The sequence below is a fragment of the Haematobia irritans genome, chromosome 4, assembly GCF_050003625.1.
Source record: "Haematobia irritans isolate KBUSLIRL chromosome 4, ASM5000362v1, whole genome shotgun sequence".
Lineage (NCBI taxonomy): Eukaryota > Metazoa > Arthropoda > Insecta > Diptera > Muscidae > Haematobia > Haematobia irritans.
The window spans coordinates 46,615,533-46,635,158 of NC_134400.1; the positions used below are offsets into that span (position 1 = coordinate 46,615,533).

General features: G+C 31.9%; 2 long non-coding RNA genes across 2 annotated transcripts; both read right to left on the reverse strand.

Moving 5' to 3' along the window:
- Positions 1-4,540: 4,540 nt before the first annotated feature.
- Positions 4,541-5,807, reverse strand: LOC142234457 (uncharacterized). Its single transcript, XR_012721629.1, has 3 exons — positions 5,468-5,807; positions 4,940-5,303; positions 4,541-4,875 (listed from the first exon to the last, which is right to left on the reverse strand). It is a non-coding gene; the product is annotated as an uncharacterized LOC142234457 (long non-coding RNA).
- Positions 5,808-17,326: 11,519 nt separating this feature from the next.
- On the reverse strand, positions 17,327-17,715 carry LOC142236676 (uncharacterized). The gene is made up of 2 exons (XR_012722150.1): positions 17,604-17,715; positions 17,327-17,536 (listed from the first exon to the last, which is right to left on the reverse strand). It is a non-coding gene; the product is annotated as an uncharacterized LOC142236676 (long non-coding RNA).
- Between the last annotated feature and the right edge of the window lie 1,911 nt (positions 17,716-19,626).

The following is a 19,626-nucleotide window of genomic DNA, read 5'->3' on the forward strand; positions in this document are numbered from 1 at the left end:
CGCGGTCAACATTTAAATGAAATTATCTTCAAAAAGTAAATGTCATGGACCAATCTAACGTTTCAAATAAAGAACCGATGAGATTTTGCAAATTTTATGCGTTTTTTTTTTTTAAAAAGTTATCAAGCTCTTAACAAATCACCCTTTATATCTAAATCTGAACCGATTTGGCTGATGTTTTGCAGGTTTTACGTGACCGACAAAACATTCAGATGTACGCAATTTGAAGAAGATCGGTTCATAAATACGTTAATTATGATCAACTCGGTGATAAATATATATGGCAGCTATATCTAAATCTGAACCGATCTGACCAAAATCAATAGCGATTGTCTTTGACCCGAAGAAAGACCCCATGCCAAAATTGAGGACGATAGGACTTAAATTGCGAGCTGTACTTTGTGCACAAAATTACATATACAGACAGACGGACGGACAGACAGACAGACGGACATCGCTAAATCGACTCGGAATTTAATTCTAAGCCGATCGGTATACTAAAAGATGGGTCTATGACTATTATTTCTTGGCGTTACATACAAATGCACAAACTTATTATACCCTGTACCACAGTAGTGGTGAAGGGTATAAAAAGAGCCCATGCTGATAAGTCCCTTGTCTGACACATAGGTGGCAACGCTAGTATTAAATGCATATTATTTTTATATAGTACCAATCTTCAAATGATTCGTGTCAAAATTTGACGTCTGTAAGTCAATTAGTTTGTGAGATAGAGCGTCTTTTGTGAAGCAACTTTTGTTATTGTGAAAAAAATGGTAAATCGTGTTTTGATAAAATACTGTTTTCTGAAGGGAAAAATACGGTGGAAGCAAAAACTTTGCTTGATAATGAGTTTCCGGACTCTGCCCCAGGGAAATCAACAATAATTGATTGGTATGCAAAATTCAAGCGTGTTGAAATGAGCACAGAGGACGGTGAACGCAGTGGACGCCCGAAAGAGGAGTTTATCGACGAAAACATAAAAAAAAATCCACAAAATGATTTTGAATGACCGTAAAATGAAGTTGATCGAGATAGCAGAGGCCTTAAAGATATCAAAGGAACGTGTTGGTCATATCATTCATCAATATTTGGATATGCGGAAGCTCTGTGCAAAATGGGTGCAGCGCGAGCTCACATTTGACCAAAAACAACAACGTGTTGATGATTCTGAGCGGTGTTTGCAGCTGTTAACTCGTAATAATCCCAAGTTTTTCCATCGATACGTGACAATGGATGAAATATGGCTCCATCACTACACTCCGGCTGTGTGGGCAGCGACCAGTGAACCGTCTCCGAAGCGTGGAAAGACTCGAAAGTCCGCTGGCAAAGTAATGGCCTCTGTTTTTTGGGATGCGCATGGAATAATTCTTATCGATTATCTTGAGAAGGGAAAATCCATCAACAGTGACTATTATATGGCGTTATTGGAGCGTTCGAAGGTGGAAATCGCGGCAAAACGGCCCCATATGAAGAAGAAACAAGTATATACGGCCGTAAGTTCAGCCAGGCCGAAGCTGTACCCTCCACCATGGATTGCGTAGAAACTTCTACTGAAGCCGATGGCAAGGTATCTTAAATCTTCCTAACCCCGTAATATATACCACATAGTCCATACGTGGTATATATTAAAAAAGGCCGATTAAATACGTATATAATTAAGTTTAAAGTTTCTATAGAAATAAAATTTTGACAAAATAAAATTTTGACAACATTTTCTATAGAAGTAAAATTTTGACAAAATTTTCTATAGAAATAAAATTTGGAAAAAAATTTCTATAGCAATAAAATTTTGACAAAATTTTCTATAGAATAAAATTTGGAAAAAATTTTCTATAGAAATAACATTGACAGTGTTTTCTATAAAAATAAAAATTTGGTAGATTATTTTTGGCTCGAGAGGCAACCATGATTATGAACCGATATGGACCAATTTTTGTGTGATTGGGGATCGGCTATATATAACTATAGACCGATATGGACCAATTTTGGCATGGTTCTTAGCGGCCTTATACTAACTAATTTTGCTCATCCAAGAGGCTCCGGAGATCAAATTTGGGGAACGGTTTATATGGGGGCTATATATAATTAAGGACCGATATGGACCAATTTTTGCATGGTTGTTAGAGACCATATACCAACACCATGTACCAAGTTTCAGCGGGATCGGATGAAATTTGCTTCTCTTTTAGGCTCCGCAAGCCAAATCTGGAGATCGGTTTATATGGGGGCTATATATAATTATGGACCGATGTGGACCAGTTTTTGCATGGTTGTTAGAGACCATATACCAACACCATATACCAAATTTCAGCCGGATGGGATGAAATATGCTTCTTTTAGAGGCTCCACAAGCCAAATCTGAGGGTCCCTTTATATGTGGGCTATACGTAAAAGTGGACCGATATGGCCCATTTTCAATACCATCCGACCTACATCTATAACAACTACTTGTGCCAAGTTTCAAGTCGATAGCTTGTTTCGTTCGGAAGTTAGCGTGATTTCAACAGACGGACGGACGGACGGACATGCTTAGATCGACTCAGAATTTCACCACGACCCAGAATATATATACTTTATGGGGTCTTAGAGCAATATTTCGATGTGTTACAAACGGAATGACAAAGTTAATATACCCCCATCCTATGATGGAGGGTATAAAAATGAAATAAAACTTTAAGGAAGTCACTAAATGTATATCTCTTTGCAGAAAACTAAAATTATGGATTCTACGTTCTTGAAAACATTACAAAGCTGACCAATGAAAATATGGTGGACAATTAACTGGAACTGCTTTAAATAGTTTATAATAATTGATACGTCAATATGAAAAATTAAATCAACACTTTAAAGAAGTCACTAAATTTAAATCTCTTTGCAGAAAACTAAAATCTTTGGATGCTACATTCTTGCAAACAATAAGAAGCTGACCAATGAAAAATGAGTGGCTTATCGACAAGAAAAAGTTTCCAGAAACATTACAAGTGCAACCAATTAAAATTGTTAAAAACAACAAATTGTTGAAGTCAACAACTTCTGGATGAAAATGTTCATCACATCGTCAGTTTAATTCATATGCTATTATCAGTTTAAAATGGATATTTTGTGAATTCCTTCTGCTGGAAATCAATTCTAACACGCGGTCCACTACGTTCCTAATTTCAAATTGTTAATAAAAGGAAGGAACCAAAAGGAAGGAAATCGAATTATCAATGCAAAAGTGTTTACTAATAATGTTTAAGATATTTAGGGCCAGTTTCTCAATGTCTTGTTATTATTTATGGTGTCGATAAAACAGCTGATCCCATACAAAAATTTTACTAACCGGAGGTATATCAACCGGTTAAAATTAATCGGAGGATGAGAAACTGGCCATTAAAGTTTTGTTGTTTGTTTTTTTTTCTGTTCTTATTTGTTGATATGTTTAATAAGATTATTATTTATCAATTGGTATTGTAGTGTATTATGTAGTGTAGTGTATTGTTATATATTTTATTTTGATGAAAATGAATAAATTATACAAAATTCATAGAATTTTGGCTTTGACTTTCAATTTGAAGTGGGGATATCATTCATACAAATTTAGGTTGAAAAGTATTTGCAACGATGTTAATTTTGAATTTGACTCGCATCGAAAATTGTTTGACAAATTATTGAGATGCGATGCATTTCAATTTGAGGATAACACTTGAGATATTATTGCTAATGTGTTGAATTTCACTGTTGAGGGTAATGTCTGTTTTTTGTTGAGAACGCGATTTTCTCAACAATTTCTCAACTTGAATATTACCCTATTCCTTTGAAAAAATGTTTGAAAAATTATTGAAATTTAGCATTTTTCAAACGTTTGTGTTTATTGGGATCCCAATAAAAAAATTATTTATCTTCAACACCTTTTCAAAGATTTCGTCATCAGTTTGGCAAATTGGAAGTAATTCGCAAACAATTTGAAGATGTATTGAAAATGAGCTATTTCAAGTCAAGTTGAATTTATGTTGAAAATTATATTTACCCTCAAACTGAAAAGTTGTTGCATTTGAAAAACGCTCATCCCCAATAAACACAAACGTTTGAAAAATACTAAAATTCAATAATTTTTCAAACATTTTTTCAAAGGATTAGGGTAATATTCAAGTTGAGAAATTGTTGAGAAAATCGCGTTCTCAACAAAAAACAGACATTACCCTCAACAGTAAAATTCAACACAATAGCAATAATTTCTCAATTGTAATCCTCAAATTGAAATGCATCGCTACTCGATAATTTCTCAAACAGTTTTCAATGTGATAAAAATAAAAAATTAGCATTGTTGCGAATACTTTCAAACCACAATTTGTATGAAAGTCAATCCTAGTTCTATCTTAAAGTCAATACTAAATTTCTAGATTTTGTAAATTTTATTATTTTTTTCGTTAACAAATATAATAATCTTAAAAATAACATTAATAATATATAAAAATAATAATATAATACCAATCAAAATGTAATTATCTTATTAAACGTATTAATAAATACAACTATGAATACAACTTTAAATATCTTAAACATTTTTACATGTATAATTCCATTTCCTCCATAATGTTGGTGTCATTAATATGCTGGCAATTTGAAATAATTACTATCGAGGAACTTGCTGGCTTGTGTGTTAGAATAGATTCCAGCAAGAGGAAATCACAAAATATCAAACTGATGACGGGATGTAAATTGATGTAATGCACATTTTCATCCAGAAGTTCTTGATATAGGAATTGTTGCACTTTGTTTTAATTGGTTGCACCTTGTAAGTTTTCTGAAAACTTTTCTTTGTTGTTCCCTTCATCGGTTTTTCATCGGCCAACATCTTCCAAGAATATACCATCCAATGATTTTAGTTTTCTGCAAAACAATCGAGTTTTGTGATTTCCATTATGTTTTCATTTCACTTTTTATTTTGACTTACCAATTTGTATTTCTTCCAACTGACCACGTACTTCGTGATTTCCTCAAGAACGTTGGTGTTACAAAATTGTTGTTATTAAAATACTGGCAATTTTCAGGAACTTGATGACCAGATAATTGGGATAAATTTCCAGCAATTTCAATTCACAAAATAACAAATTAAACCGATGATGCGATGTAAATTAAACTATCGATGTGATGCGAATTATCATCCAGTAGTTGTTGAAATGGAAAAGAATAAATACCAAGTTTTTTTGGTTGCACTTTGATTTATGGAAACTTTCTCTTCTCAATAAGCCACTATCATTTTTCATCGGCCAGCCTCTTAATGTGTCCAAGAATCAGCATCCAAATATTTTAGTTGTCTGCAAAGAGATTTGATTTTAGTGACTTCCTTAAAGTTTTCACAAGGCATATTAATTAAACAAAGCCTTTGACAAGATGAATGTCGATATTAGTCACCTGATTGCATGACTTTACCTCTTTAATATGCCTTGAAGTTTTCATTTCGTGTTTTAGTTTTACTTACCAATTATTATAAGCAATTTCAATTGATTATTAAAAAATTTCCCCATTTTTGTATTTCTTCCACGAACTTTGTTGTCCAAAGTAGTATTGAAAACCATGTGGTTTTTTCGTTGCATTTCAGGGTAGTGTTTTGTCAAAGTTTTCTCCAATTATCTTCAACACATTTTCAAAGTTTTCGTCAACATTTTGCCAAATTGGTTGTAATTCGCAAACAATTTGAAGATGTATTGAAGATGAGCTGTTTCAAGTCAAGTTGAATTTATGTTGAAAATTATATTTACCCTCAAACTGAAAAGGTGTTGCATTTGAAAAACGCTCATTCTGTGTTTATTGGGTCCTGTGTTTATTGGGATGTGTATTATCTTATTATGACTTCTGGTAACTGTACCATCAATGTTGCCACATTTAGTGGAATGTACAGGCCAGAGAATGAAGCCGACCCATTTTTGTCGGCGGTGGCGGACACTAAATTTTTGCCTCCGGCGGCGGCGGCTTGACGGATGAGCCGATATAAATTTGTTCACTCGGCGGCGGACAATTATCCATTATAAAATCAATTTGAAGTTAATCGAATTGTAATGAGATTAGTTGTACAACCTATCTTACAAACAAATTTACTTTTCGTTCAAATTTTCTGAGCTAAATTTTTGCTAAATTATTATAGCAGCTTAAATATGATTGGTTGTGTTCAAAATTTTGGGAAAAATACGACAATTATATAAAAAATTTTCTGATTTAAATCGATATTTTTGCTTAATTGGCGGCTAAATTTGAGTCGAGATGAGTCGACATATTCGGCGGCGGCGTCGACTGAAATCGGCGGCGCGACTCGGCGGCTTCATTCTCTGGCACAGTCCTATATGTTCACATATTTACGAGTAATTGGAACAATTTGAAACCGTTCATATTGGATTATCGTGTTAGAACAATCGCCAGATTTAAATTAAAATGTACGTTCACAGTATTGCAACGCAAAACAGGTGATTATTTTGCTCACATAGTAGCTGTCGGCATTGCCAAACGTTTATTACTTTCGTAGATAGAAACAATCTTACCTACCTACATCACAAATTTATTTTCGGTAAAATTAATAATGTTCAAATGCATACATTATTAATTTTACCAAAATTAAATTTCGGATGTAGGCTTAATTAAGCGTTTAAAAACGATTAGGTTCTATTAATTCGTACGCTGTCAGCATTTCAAAGTTCCATTTCATCCTCATCGCTACCACAGACTCGTAATAGACACTACAACAATCGCCAACTGTGATGGGGGAAGCATATCAAAAAGTACAAAATGTACATGAAAGTATTTTGCCATCACTATTGTCACAAGCTCCATTTCATGGCTGAATAAAGAGTTTGAATCACGAGTACAAAAACAAAAATTTCAATATGTTGTTTACAATTTTAAGAAGTCAAAATCAGCTGATAAAAAAATCGTATGGCATTCGTAAAAGTGGCAATTATTTATTCTTTCAATTGTTCTGAAAAAATAATTAAAATCCAGAGAAAAGTGAAGTTTCAAATTTAATTGCGTCACCAATGAGTGATTGTGAAGTGGATAAATCATCCGAGGAACGCCAATATAAGACAAATAAAACTATAATACCCACCAAAGTTAAGAATGGAAGTCAGTCATATGGCTCTTCGCCAGCTATTAACAAAAACAGTTCATGAAGCAGTTTAAAAACTGATGTGCGTGGTATTTTGGGACTGGAATATGTTATCAAGATACTAAAGCCATCTTCGAATAATTCTTCAGCTATGAATGTGTGAGTTGGTTTTAGATGCATTTGCTATGCAGTGTCATAGACCTTATAATACACATGCACCCAGAAAAAAGTGCCTTCGAAACTAAAGGAAAAAATTTTCATCAATATAGTTTATCCATTTTATTTCCATCAAGGTAAATTTTTGTGAAAAATAATAAAATTTACTCGTTTCAGTAAAAAATCCTAAACTGTAAGCAGTTAGGAATAGTTCATTAACTAGAATAAGGCATGGAATTTTACTCATACTATTTTCTTCGCTGGGTATAAGAATTTACTACTGAAAAAGAAAATTTTATTCACCGATAACAAAGCATTCGTAAAAATAAACAAAAACCGAACTAAAACCAAGTTTCCTCAAAATTAGTAAAATTTCTTATAAAATGATAATTGCGACTTCCTTTATAATAGAAAGTTTTTCATACATACGAACAACACTTGGCATAGAAAAATATTTTAGTTCATTCGTACTAAGAAGTATGCAATCCTTTCAAAACTTAAGGAAACACACTTGTTAGAATATAGGAAATTTTCCTAAATTTCTATTGTCTACCTGTAATCGATACCTGTCATCGTAATCGATGTGTTTGCGCGTGGGTGTAATCGATATGTTTGCGCGTCGGTTGTTTTTTTCTAGTTGGAATCGCGTTATTTTGGTATACGGAGAGATTGTTAAAAAATAATATGGTAAAATAATATAATAAATAACAAATAAAATATATAAAATATTTGTTATTTTAAATTAGTGAGAAAAATTTTCGTTTTTAAAAATAAATCTATCAATGTTCGTGATAGTGTATAAAGGATAAAAACACCAGCAGAATAACAACCCTTTCATTTGTCTTCATTTTGGAATCTTCAATTATCAGGTAATATTCAGTGACGCTAACCTTTTGGATCAAAAATGTTTTATGATATTTTATATTTGTAGGTATTGAAATTGTAAAAGGAGGACAAAATCGTTAGGCAGCAACTTATTAAAAGTGAAAAGTACAAGAAGAAGAAAAAGTGCGTTTTACAGTTGAAAATATCACACGGAAATTGGAAATAGTGGAATAATAAACTAATATTTCAAAGAGATTCGATGCTGTTGATTCTTAATAAATGTATTCAATATATTAATAAAACATGTCTTTATTGAAGATAAAGTTGCTTATAGAAATAAATAAAATTGTATTTAAAAACGAAGGTAAGCAGTTCTAATTATGAAGTAAAACTTTTACCACAAATGTGTAAGATTTGTCCAAATGAATGAAAAAATTTCAATAAAATCATTCCATATATGAATTCAAATTAGTTAATTTTTTTCATTCTGTAGTATAGTGGTACATAAATATAGGAAAATGTTAACTAATATATGGAATACATTATTCCTAATTTCTACGAAAATCACATCGTTCAAACAAATAAAAATGGCTTTGGCGCTATACGAAGTTCAACTTTCTTCACAATGAGTTCATTTTAACTTAAAGAAGGGGTCACTTTTTTCTGGGTGTGGGTGTCAAACTATGTTTGACAGTTCCGAAGATTAAGAATAAACGAGAAAAATAAGAGCACGCTCAAAGTCTCTTTCGTTTTCCTTTTTGTAGTTTGCCAATTTTACACAAAATTAGACCGTTTATGATGCACCAGAGGATTTATAAATAAATTATTATATTAAAAGTTCATATTTGAACAAAAAATTGTGACCAAAACCGCGAAAATACGAATTTTAATTTTGAGCAGCATTGCTCTTTACGAACAACACAAAAGCAAATGCACGAAAATTAATGTTTGGGACTCTTTACGAAAAAATCAAAACGAAATGTCAGAAAATTAATTTTTGGAACTGACACATTTTTTTTAAGAGAATAGTGGATCATCTATGTATTATAAGGTCTATGTGCAGTGTCATTTGGAGAGCTGCAACCACCATAAACATATGATTTTGACATCTTAAAATTTTGTGGAAATAAAAAAATTGTTATCATATGGGCCCATGATTTAACCTTCTGGTTCAGCCATGAGCCATTTTATATTTTGTGAAACACCAAGCGCAACTAGCTTATTATAATTAATTTAAATAAAAACGAAAATAAAGTGCTGAAAACATAGTTATTACGCTTAAAATTGTGAAAGGTATATTGGTGAACAATTTTCGACTTTCCAAATGGAATAAAGTGATAGTTTTTCCAATATTTTTCCAGGCACGATTAAACACTGATAGACGCTGGAGCATCAGCCGAAATAGCAGAATTGCAACTTATAAACCAACACAATTCTTTTGTTAAGACATTATGTTCAATGTGTTTTTATTCGTATAAATGTTATGGTTGAGTTACATACACCCAGAAAAAGGTGCCTTCGAAACTAAAGGACAAAATGTTCACCAATTTAATTTAACCATTCTATTTCCATTAAGTTAAATTTTTGTGTGAAATAATAAATAACTTGTTTCATCAAAAACAAATCCTAAACTAAAAGCAGTTAGGAATAGTTCATTAACTAGAATAAGGCATGGCATTTTACTAATACTGTTTTCTTCGCTGGGTATAAGAATTTACTACTGAAAAATAAAATTGTATTCACTGATAACAAAGCATTCGTAAAAATAAACAAAAACCGAACTAAACCCAAGTTCCATCAAAATTTAGTAAAATTTCCTATAAAATGATAATTCTGACCTCTTTTATTATAGAAAGTTTATCACACATACGAATAACACTTGGCATAGAAAAATATTTTAGTTCATTCGTACTAAGAAGTATTCAATCCTTTCAAAACTTAAGGAAACACACTTATTATGTTAGAATATAGGAAATTTTCCTATATTTCTTGTATCTGCCTGTAATCGATACTTGTCATCGATGTAATCGATATGTTTGCGCGTGGGTTGTTTGTTTAGTTGGAATCGTGGTGTTATGATAAACGGAGAGATAGCTAAAAAATAATTTAGTAAAATAATATAATAAATAACAAATAAAATATATAAAATATTTGTTATTTTAAATTAGTGAGAAAATACCAGAAGAACAACCCCTTAATTCGTCTTCAATTATCAGGTAATATTCAGTGACGCTAACCTTTTGTGAAAAAATTGGTTTATGATTTTTTGTAATTGCATTGAAATTGTAAAAGGAGGACGAAATCGTTAGGCAGCAACTTATTAAAAGTGAAAGGTACAAGAAGAAGAAATATGCGGTTTACAGTTGATAACATTACATGGAAATTGAAAATAGTGGAATAATAAACTAATATTTTAAGGCCTGTCGATGCTGTTGATTTTAAATAAGTATATTTAATATATTAATAAAACATGTATTTTATAGAAGAAAAAATTGCTTATATATAAATAAATTGTATTCAAAAACGAAGGTAAGCAGTTCTAATTTTGAAGTAAAAGGTTTACCACAAATATGTAAGATTTGGCCAAATGAACGAAAAACGTTCAATAAAATCAATCCATGTATGAATTCAATTTAGTTAAATTTTTTTCATTCTGCAGTATAAAGGTACATAAATATAGGAAAATGTTAACTAATATACATATGGAATGCATTCTACCTAATTTCTACGAAAATAACATCGTTCAAACAAATAAAAATTTCTTTGGCGCTATACAAAGTTCAACTTTCTTCACAATTAGTTCATTTTAACTTAAAGAAGGGGTTTCTTTTTTCTGGTTGTACTATGCGTTACTGCGTCCGTTGATGGCATAGTTGAATTTTTTCTTTGAAAGGATCTGTTTTGTTATGCGCCTTGCAGACTATAAGTTTATCTGGACAACAGTGGTTGTGTCGAACATATCCCATATATTGGCCACATTATAAGTTTGGTCGGAAGGCATAATCGATACTGCTGCATGTTTATGGGATCGATAACACATGTACCGATTATTAGACAGAAAAAAATAATTGTTGTCTTAAATTACGAAACTAATTCACCCAATTAATTTTTAATTGAAATTTCTTTAACGACAGAAATGATAGTATCATTTACTAATGCCAATTAAAAAATTAATTAATATTAATAATTTTTGTCATTGATTTTAATTAGGAAAAATATTGGTGATATGTTTTTCTGTGTAATTAAGATTTAGCCTGACCGAATAACTATCAGCGTTATTTTATCAAGCTTTTAGGTATCAGCTGACTTTTTTTTTATTTTTTCGATTTAAATATGAAATCTATTTAGGACATCTTTCACATGCATCCAATTTAGCAACATATTTGCTAATAATACCTCCATTGGATTTGTGGAAATTGGTTTTAAATGTAATTTGATCACTTCTAGAAAATATCTATTTGCTATTTACATTGCTATGACATGACTATAAATTGTTGTTAAAGTATTTATTTAATTGCTAAAAATAAAATTGATGCAAGTGTCAAAACCCGTTTTCGTTTAAAGTAGCTAACCAAAATCTCATGTTGGGTACATTACCGATGTCATTACACCCATAGAAAAATTATTACCATACGGGCTCAAATCGATACCGTACGTAATTGATAGTTAAGGGCACCTTATACGGTCGGATAAACCCTGCGACACAACACGTCGCGGCGACAAATCCGATTGTATAAGGTCGTGTTCGGCTGTCGCGGGGACGTGTTGGCATAAAATCAAAACAACTTTGATTTTTTCTGGTTGGGTGGTACAAATCATTGAGTGTAAGGGGATGTTCGACAAACATTATCACAGACAAATTTATTTTTACTTTAAAAACAGGCATTTCTGCAATGAAATTAATGATGGATCGCCAATTCTGGTTGAAAATTAAAGAAATATATAAATCAAAACCAGTATTGTGGCAAAAACGTGGAAAAATTCCACTTCCAATCAATGGGAAACCAGGCGACAAGTATTTTGAAATTCATCAAGTAATTTGTAATATATTAAATGTGGATTGCTTCAGGAATCATTGTTTTGACACATATACCAGGATTTTTTTTATTATTTTCTTCCAGTTTTTCAGTAAAAAATGGTTTCACCCATAAATCTTCGTACAACTTCATTGTTTGTTTATGCTTCTTCTTATTTTTTCATGTTGTCATCACATTTGTTCGTGCAGTGTAAGGGGCAAAACTTGAACGAACACACAACAAATAGACGAACCTCTGTCGGAGTGTTTATCCGACCGTCTAAGGTCCGCTTTAGCCAACCCCGTAAGGTACAATTATTGTACTACAATATCAATACCGAACGGTGCAGGCGGTACGCAAAGCATGAAAGTACCGTACGGTATTATGAAAATACCAATATGGTATTGAAAATAATACTTAAGCGGTATTAATATTTATACCATTAAGTTATTGATATATAAACAGTGTAGTATTACCAAATAATACCAAAACGGTAATGAATTTAACACAAACGGTAATGGCCACGTAGCGCCTTTTTTCTACCAGTGTACAGGTTTTATGTGGACGTTATTGTTTGCTTTTCTAATGTTCCACAGAACACGCGATAATTACAACTAAAAAAACTGTTTCATGATTGAAAATGATAACAAAAAATAGAGCCCATGTATATGGTCGAAAGTTCCGCTCAGCCAAAAGTATGTGCCAGGAACGTACACAGAATTCAGTTCCTGAGGAGGCTAACATTTATTCTTGACTCTCGTTGCCCATGGTATGGTATGTCTCTGGTGGAGGAAATAAAGGGTGATTCTTTTGAGGTTAGGATTTTCATGCATTAGTATTTGACAGATCACGTGGGATTTCAGACATGGTGTCAAAGAGAAAGATGCTCAGTATGCTTTGACATTTCATCATGAATAGACTTACGATCTGCCACAACGTCGAATTTTCAGTGAATGGGCCCTAGAAAAGTTGGCAGAAAATCCGCTTTTTTATCGACAAATTTTGTTCAGCGATGAGGCTCATTTCTGGTTGAATGGCTACGTAAATAAGCAAAATTGCCGCATTTGGAGTGAAGAGCAACCAGAAGCCGTTCAAGAACTGCCCATGCATCCCGAAAAATGCACTGTTTGGTGTGGTTTGTACGCTGGTGGAATCATTGGACCGTATTTTTTCAAAGATGCTGTTGGACGCAACGTTACGGTGAATGGCGATCGCTATCGTTCGATGCTAACAAACTTTTTGTTGCCAAAAATGGAAGAACTGAACTTGGTTGACATGTGGTTTCAACAAGATGGCGCTACATGCCACACAGCTCGCGATTCTATGGCCATTTTGAGGGAAAACTTCGGAGAACAATTCATCTCAAGAAATGGACCGGTAAGTTGGCCACCAAGATCATGCGATTTGACGCCTTTAGACTATTTTTTGTGGGGCTACGTCAAGTCTAAAGTCTACAGAAATAAGCCAGCAACTATTCCAGCTTTGGAAGACAACATTTCCGAAGAAATTCGGGCTATTCCGGCCGAAATGCTCGAAAAAGTTGCCCAAAATTGGACTTTCCGAATGGACCACCTAAGACGCAGCCGCGGTCAACATTTAAATGAAATTATCTTCAAAAAGTAAATGTCATGGACCAATCTAACGTTTCAAATAAAGAACCGATGAGATTTTGCAAATTTTATGCGTTTTTTTTTTTTTTTAAAGTTATCAAGCTCTTAACAAATCACCCTTTATTACCTTCACTAGAGACATACACAGAAATGTTTCTATCAAAAGTAACCCAATATCTACTGAAGAAACGTTACACGCACAGAAAAAAATACCGCCAATATATGTCCAATTAATTACATTTATTTATTAAAAGAAAAATAAAATGAATTAAAAACTGATTGACAATTTTGAAATTATGGAAAAGTTTTCAATATTTACTTAAAAATGTATTTGAAACAATCAATTTTTAATCAAACTAAGAAAAGTACATACATAAAGAGATTAATCGAGTTTTGCAATCAATATCAATTAAATTATTAATTGAATCCTCTTTTAATGGAATCATGAAATCAATTAATTTTTGAAGTAATTTCATATAAAAATTTAATTGGGTCAATTCATTTCGTGATTGAATAAGAACTTTTTCTGTGTATAAAAAAAAAACATCACCAAAATATTTCCAATTAAAACGTTGATTGAAAACGCAATCAGTTAAAAAATTTAACTGATACAATTAACTTTTTAATCAAATTAAAATATTAATTCAATTAAGATTTATCCCCCTTAATTGTAATTATATAAAAACAAGCATTTCCAATAAAAAAAATTAATAATAATACTATTCACTGGTTCAAAAAATTTCTATTCAAATCTAAAGAAACAGCAAACTAAATAATTATAATCGGAAATTCATTTATAATTGTAAAATTACAAGATAATTATTTCGACCGAAGGGAAAATAATTATTAATAAATAAACAATAATAAAACAAATAAATGATTGTCTTGATTAAAACAAATATTGAGTTTTGGGACCAAAATCAATTAAATTTTTAATTGAACAACTTAAAACATTAATTGAAAGTGAGGAAATCCAGTAATATTTTATTCAATTAATTTTTTTATTTCTCATATTCTTGTTGATGTAAATAAATAATAATTATCATAAAAATCTGTGGTTGATTCTATCATTTGCGTGATTGAAGAAATTTCAATTAGAAATATTTGGAACAATTAATTTCGTGAAGAATCAGAAAAAAATATTGTCGGTGTAGTATCTGTTATAAATTTGGTTCATATTCACTTTTGGTCTGCAAGCAGGTCCAGCTTGGAGATGGGCATTTTAAAGAGGGAATTATTATTGCTTGATCCAACCGCTTATACTTACTTTTGCTTTTTAAGGTGAGTATTAAGTTCGAGTTTAGCCGCTAATTTTCACTAAAGTGAAAACTAAATGGGTAAAAAATGTCATAAAATTATACATATTCGTCGCAGATTTCATTATAACTTGATGGGGAATATCCCAAAGCAAATTTTCACAACGTTTGTATTCCTTAAAATGGATTAAAGAAAAGTAATCGTGAAAAAATGACGATTTTAGCGGCTAAACTCGAACTTAATACCCACCTTAAGGTACTATGTTCAGTTTTCAAGCTGAAAACCAGCTTGTTTTCACAGTTACTTTTTTTATTAACCAATTTAGAAATATAAAATTATTTGCAATTAATTCCTTGGATCTTTTCCATCCATTATTTGGCAAGACTCGATCAAAATATAATCGTCGTCATAAATATATTTGTACTTTTAATTTGGTGTTTTGGTGAAAAACCGAACATAGTACTCACCCTTAAATTGAACTATTGGTTGAAAATAGTTAAGATACTATGAATTTATTAATGAAAGTGTGGCAACCCTAATGGCTTTCCCTATTGTCCAGAGAAAGCTTTCACTCAATTCTATTAAACTATAAATTATTTGTTCTTTTCTAAATCAATTTCATTGTTCTAAACAATCATGTCTGCCCAATGAATTTTGATTACTTGTGTTTTGTCATGAATTTGTGACTTTTATACTGAAACTGCCTCTTTTTCTTTACTCTTTTTTACATACTGATTTACGGTTCTAGGAGATTATTAAAACATACAGTCCATTCCATCAAAAACTAATCTCGGAAGTGTACACATCTAAACAATTGTATTTTACTTGACCACAATGATTCTTTTACAACTATAGGCCAGTATTAAGTTGGCGTTATCGCGCTAAATTTACAATTTTTTCACGGTTACTTTTTTTAATAATTCATTTCACCGAAATTAAACATCTTCAATTTTTGCATTGGATCATTCCCCATCAAGTTATAAAAACATTTGCAACAAGAACATTTTAATTTTTGCAGATCTAGTACCCACCTTATATTAAAATGAATTTTTTCTAATAGTGTGAATTGGCGTCGTTCTAAATTTACCTATAAAGGCACCTAATAATTGCACTCATGCGATACTTTTTTGTAGTAACATGGCGTGGTACAACTTCTCAATAGTGACGGCAATTCTGTGACAAGTTTTGGATATTGCCCAATAAACACAGGATGAGCGTTTTTCAAATGCAACAACTTTTCAGTTTGAGGGTAAATATAATTTTCAACATAAATTCAACTTGACTTGAAATAGCTCATCTTCAAATTGTTTGCGAATTACTTCCAATTTGCCAAAATGTTGACGAAATCTTTGAAAAGGTGTTGAAGATAATATGAAAAACTTTGACAAAACACTACCCTAAAATGCAACGAAAAAACCATGTGGTTTTCAATACTTATTTGTGCAACGAAGTTCGTGGTCAATTGCAAGAAATAAAAAAATTGATAATTTTAGACAAATAACCAAATAGTTTATAAAAATAGGTAAGTGAAAATAAAAAATGAAATAAAACTTTAAGGAAGTCACTAAATGTATATCTGTTTGCAGAAAACTAAAATTATGGATTCTACGTTCTTGAAAACATTAAAAAGCTGACCGATGAAAAATGGTGGACAATTAACTGGAACTGCTTCAAATAGTTTATAATAAGGTACGTCAATATGAAAAATTAAATCAACACTTTAGAGAAGTCACTAAATTTAAATCTCTTTGCAGCAAACTAACATCTTTGGATGCTACATTCTTGCAAATATTAAGAAGCTGACCAATGAAAAATGAGTGGCTTATCGACAAGAAAAAGTTTCCACAAACATTACAAGTGCAACCAATTCAAATTGTTAAAAACAACAAATTGTTGAAATCAACAACTTCTGGATGAAAATGTGCATCACATCGTCAGTTTAATTCATATGCTATTATCAGTTTAAAATGGATATTTTGTGAATTCCTTCTGCTGGAAATCAATTCTAACACGCGGTCCAGTACGTTCCTAATTTCAAATTGCCCGCATGTTAATAAATTTTAATGCTGTTTTATGACACCAAAAGGAAGGAAATCGAATTATCATTGCAAAAGTGTTTACTACCCTGCCAACATTTTTTGAATTTGGGGGCGCTTCTGAGAATCCCCACTACGTCGAAAACAATCATATGCGACATCAAAAACTCGTCGGAGAAGCGCCGTCACTATTGAGAAGTTGTACCACGCCAAGTTACTACGAAAAAATTTCTCATCAGTGCAATTATTAGGTGCCTATTTAGATCAATTTCGAAGGACTCCAATAAGAACCCCTGCAAACTATCAGAAAAAGTGAATTTTAAGGTAATTGTAGAAGAATCATTGTGGTCAAGTAAAACACGATTGTGTAGATGTTTATTGATTTGATTAAACATTTATAATTTCTTATAAATATAACATTTTTCGGTTTATGTCATCACATTTAACATAATTTTTTGCATTAATAAAAGAATGATGTTGAGTTTTAAGTAGCAAGTTACATATTGCAGCGTCTATCAGCCAGTTTGTTTATTTTCGATGGAGACAGCGTGCCTGGAAAAATATTTGAAAAACGATCACTTTATTCTATTTGGAAAGTCGAAAATTGTTCACCATATACCTTTCACAATTTTAAGCGTAATATCTATGTTTTCAGAACTTTATTTTCGTTTTTATTTAAATAAAATATAACAAGCTGGTTGCGCTTGGCTTTTCACAAAAAATAAAATGGCTCTTCTAACAGTAGTGATGGCAAAATACTTTCATGTACATTTTGTACTTTTTGATATGCTTCCCCCATCACAGTTCGCGATGGTTGTGGTGACATTTACGAGTCTGTGGTAGCGATGAGGGTGAAATGGAACCTTGAAATGCTGGCAGGGTAATAATGTTTAAGATATTTAAAGTTTTGTTGTTTTTTTTTTTTTTGTTCTTATTTGTTGATATGTTTAATAAGATTATTATTTATCAATTGGTATTGTAGTGTATTATGTAGTGTATTATATATTTTATTTTAATGAAAATGAATAAATTATACAAAATTCATAGAATTTTGGCTTTGACTTTCAATTTGAAGTGGGTATATCATTCATACAAATTTAGGTTGAAAAGTATTTGCAACGATGTTAATTTTGAATTTGACTCGCATCGAAAATTGTTTGACAAATTATTGAGTAGCGATGCATTTCAGTTTGAGGATAACACTTGAGATATTATTGCTAATGTGTTGAATTTCACTGTTGAGGGTAATGTCTGTTTTTTGTTGAGAACGCGATTTTCTCAACTTGAATATTACCCTAATCCTTTGAAAAAATGTTTGAAAAATTGTTGAAATTTAGCATTTTTCAAACGTTTGTGTTTATTGGGTGTATACGACTGTTTTCGACGTGGTGGGGATTCTCAGGTGTGTCGACAAATTAAAAACAATAGGGCTGTTTTCTTTTAGCACTGGATACACTAAACCGTGAAGGACTAAAAGAAAACAGAGTACTCGTTTATCCAGGACATCTCCAAAAATATGCAACACTGCTGCGATTATTTATGACACTGTACCACTTTGAATTTCTTGTTTTTCGATAAATTTGTCACAATAAAGTACTATTGTGAATCGAAGAAGCGTCACTTTATAAAAATACAATCTGGCAACGTCGGCGCGACTTGCACTGATGAGATGTTCTGGATAGAACACCAGTGCAACGGTGTTCTGGATAGCTCATACAAATGTTGCATCCAGTGCTAAAAGAAAACAGACATAACCCTGCCAACATTTTTTGAATTTGGGGGCGCTTCTGAGAATCCCCACTACGTCGAAAACAGTCGTATACGATATCCAAAACTCCTCGGAAAAGCGCCGTCACTATTGAGAAGTTGTACCACGCCAAGTTACTACAAAAAAGTATCGCATGAGTGCAATTATTAGGAGCCCTTCTGGATACATTTAGAAGGACGCCAATAAGAGCCCCTTCAAACAATCAGACAAAGTGCATTTTAAGATAGTTGTAAAAGAATCATTGTGGTCAAGTAAAACACGATTGTTTAGATGTTTATTAATTTTATGAAACATTTATAAATTCTCATAAATATAACATTTATACGACTATCACATCACATTTAACACATTTTTATGCATTAATAAGAGATTGATGTTGAGTTACAAGTTGTAAGTTAAATGTTGTAGCGTCTATCAGCCAGTACTTATATTCCCAATGGAGGCAGCGTGTCTGGAAAAATATTTGAAAAACTATCACTTTATTCCATTTGGAAAGTCAAAAATTGTTCACCAATTTACTTTTCACAATTTTAACCGTAATAACTATGTTTTCAGCACTTTATTTTCGTTTTCGTTGAAATAAATTATAATAAGCCAGTTGCGCTTGGTGTTTCACAAAATATAAAATGGCTCTTGTAACAATAGTGATGGCAAAATACTTTCATGCGAATAGTGATGGCAAAATACTATCACTGTTGGCGATTGTTGCAGTGTCACTTACGAGTCTGTGGTAGCGATGAGGATGAAATGGAACATTGAAATGCTGGCAGGGAATGTTGGCAGGGTAATGGCAACCTACAAACGATACATTTTCAACTATCAGTTTAGTGCTTTTTCCACTATTTGAGTATTTCTTTAACTGTTTTTTGTAAAG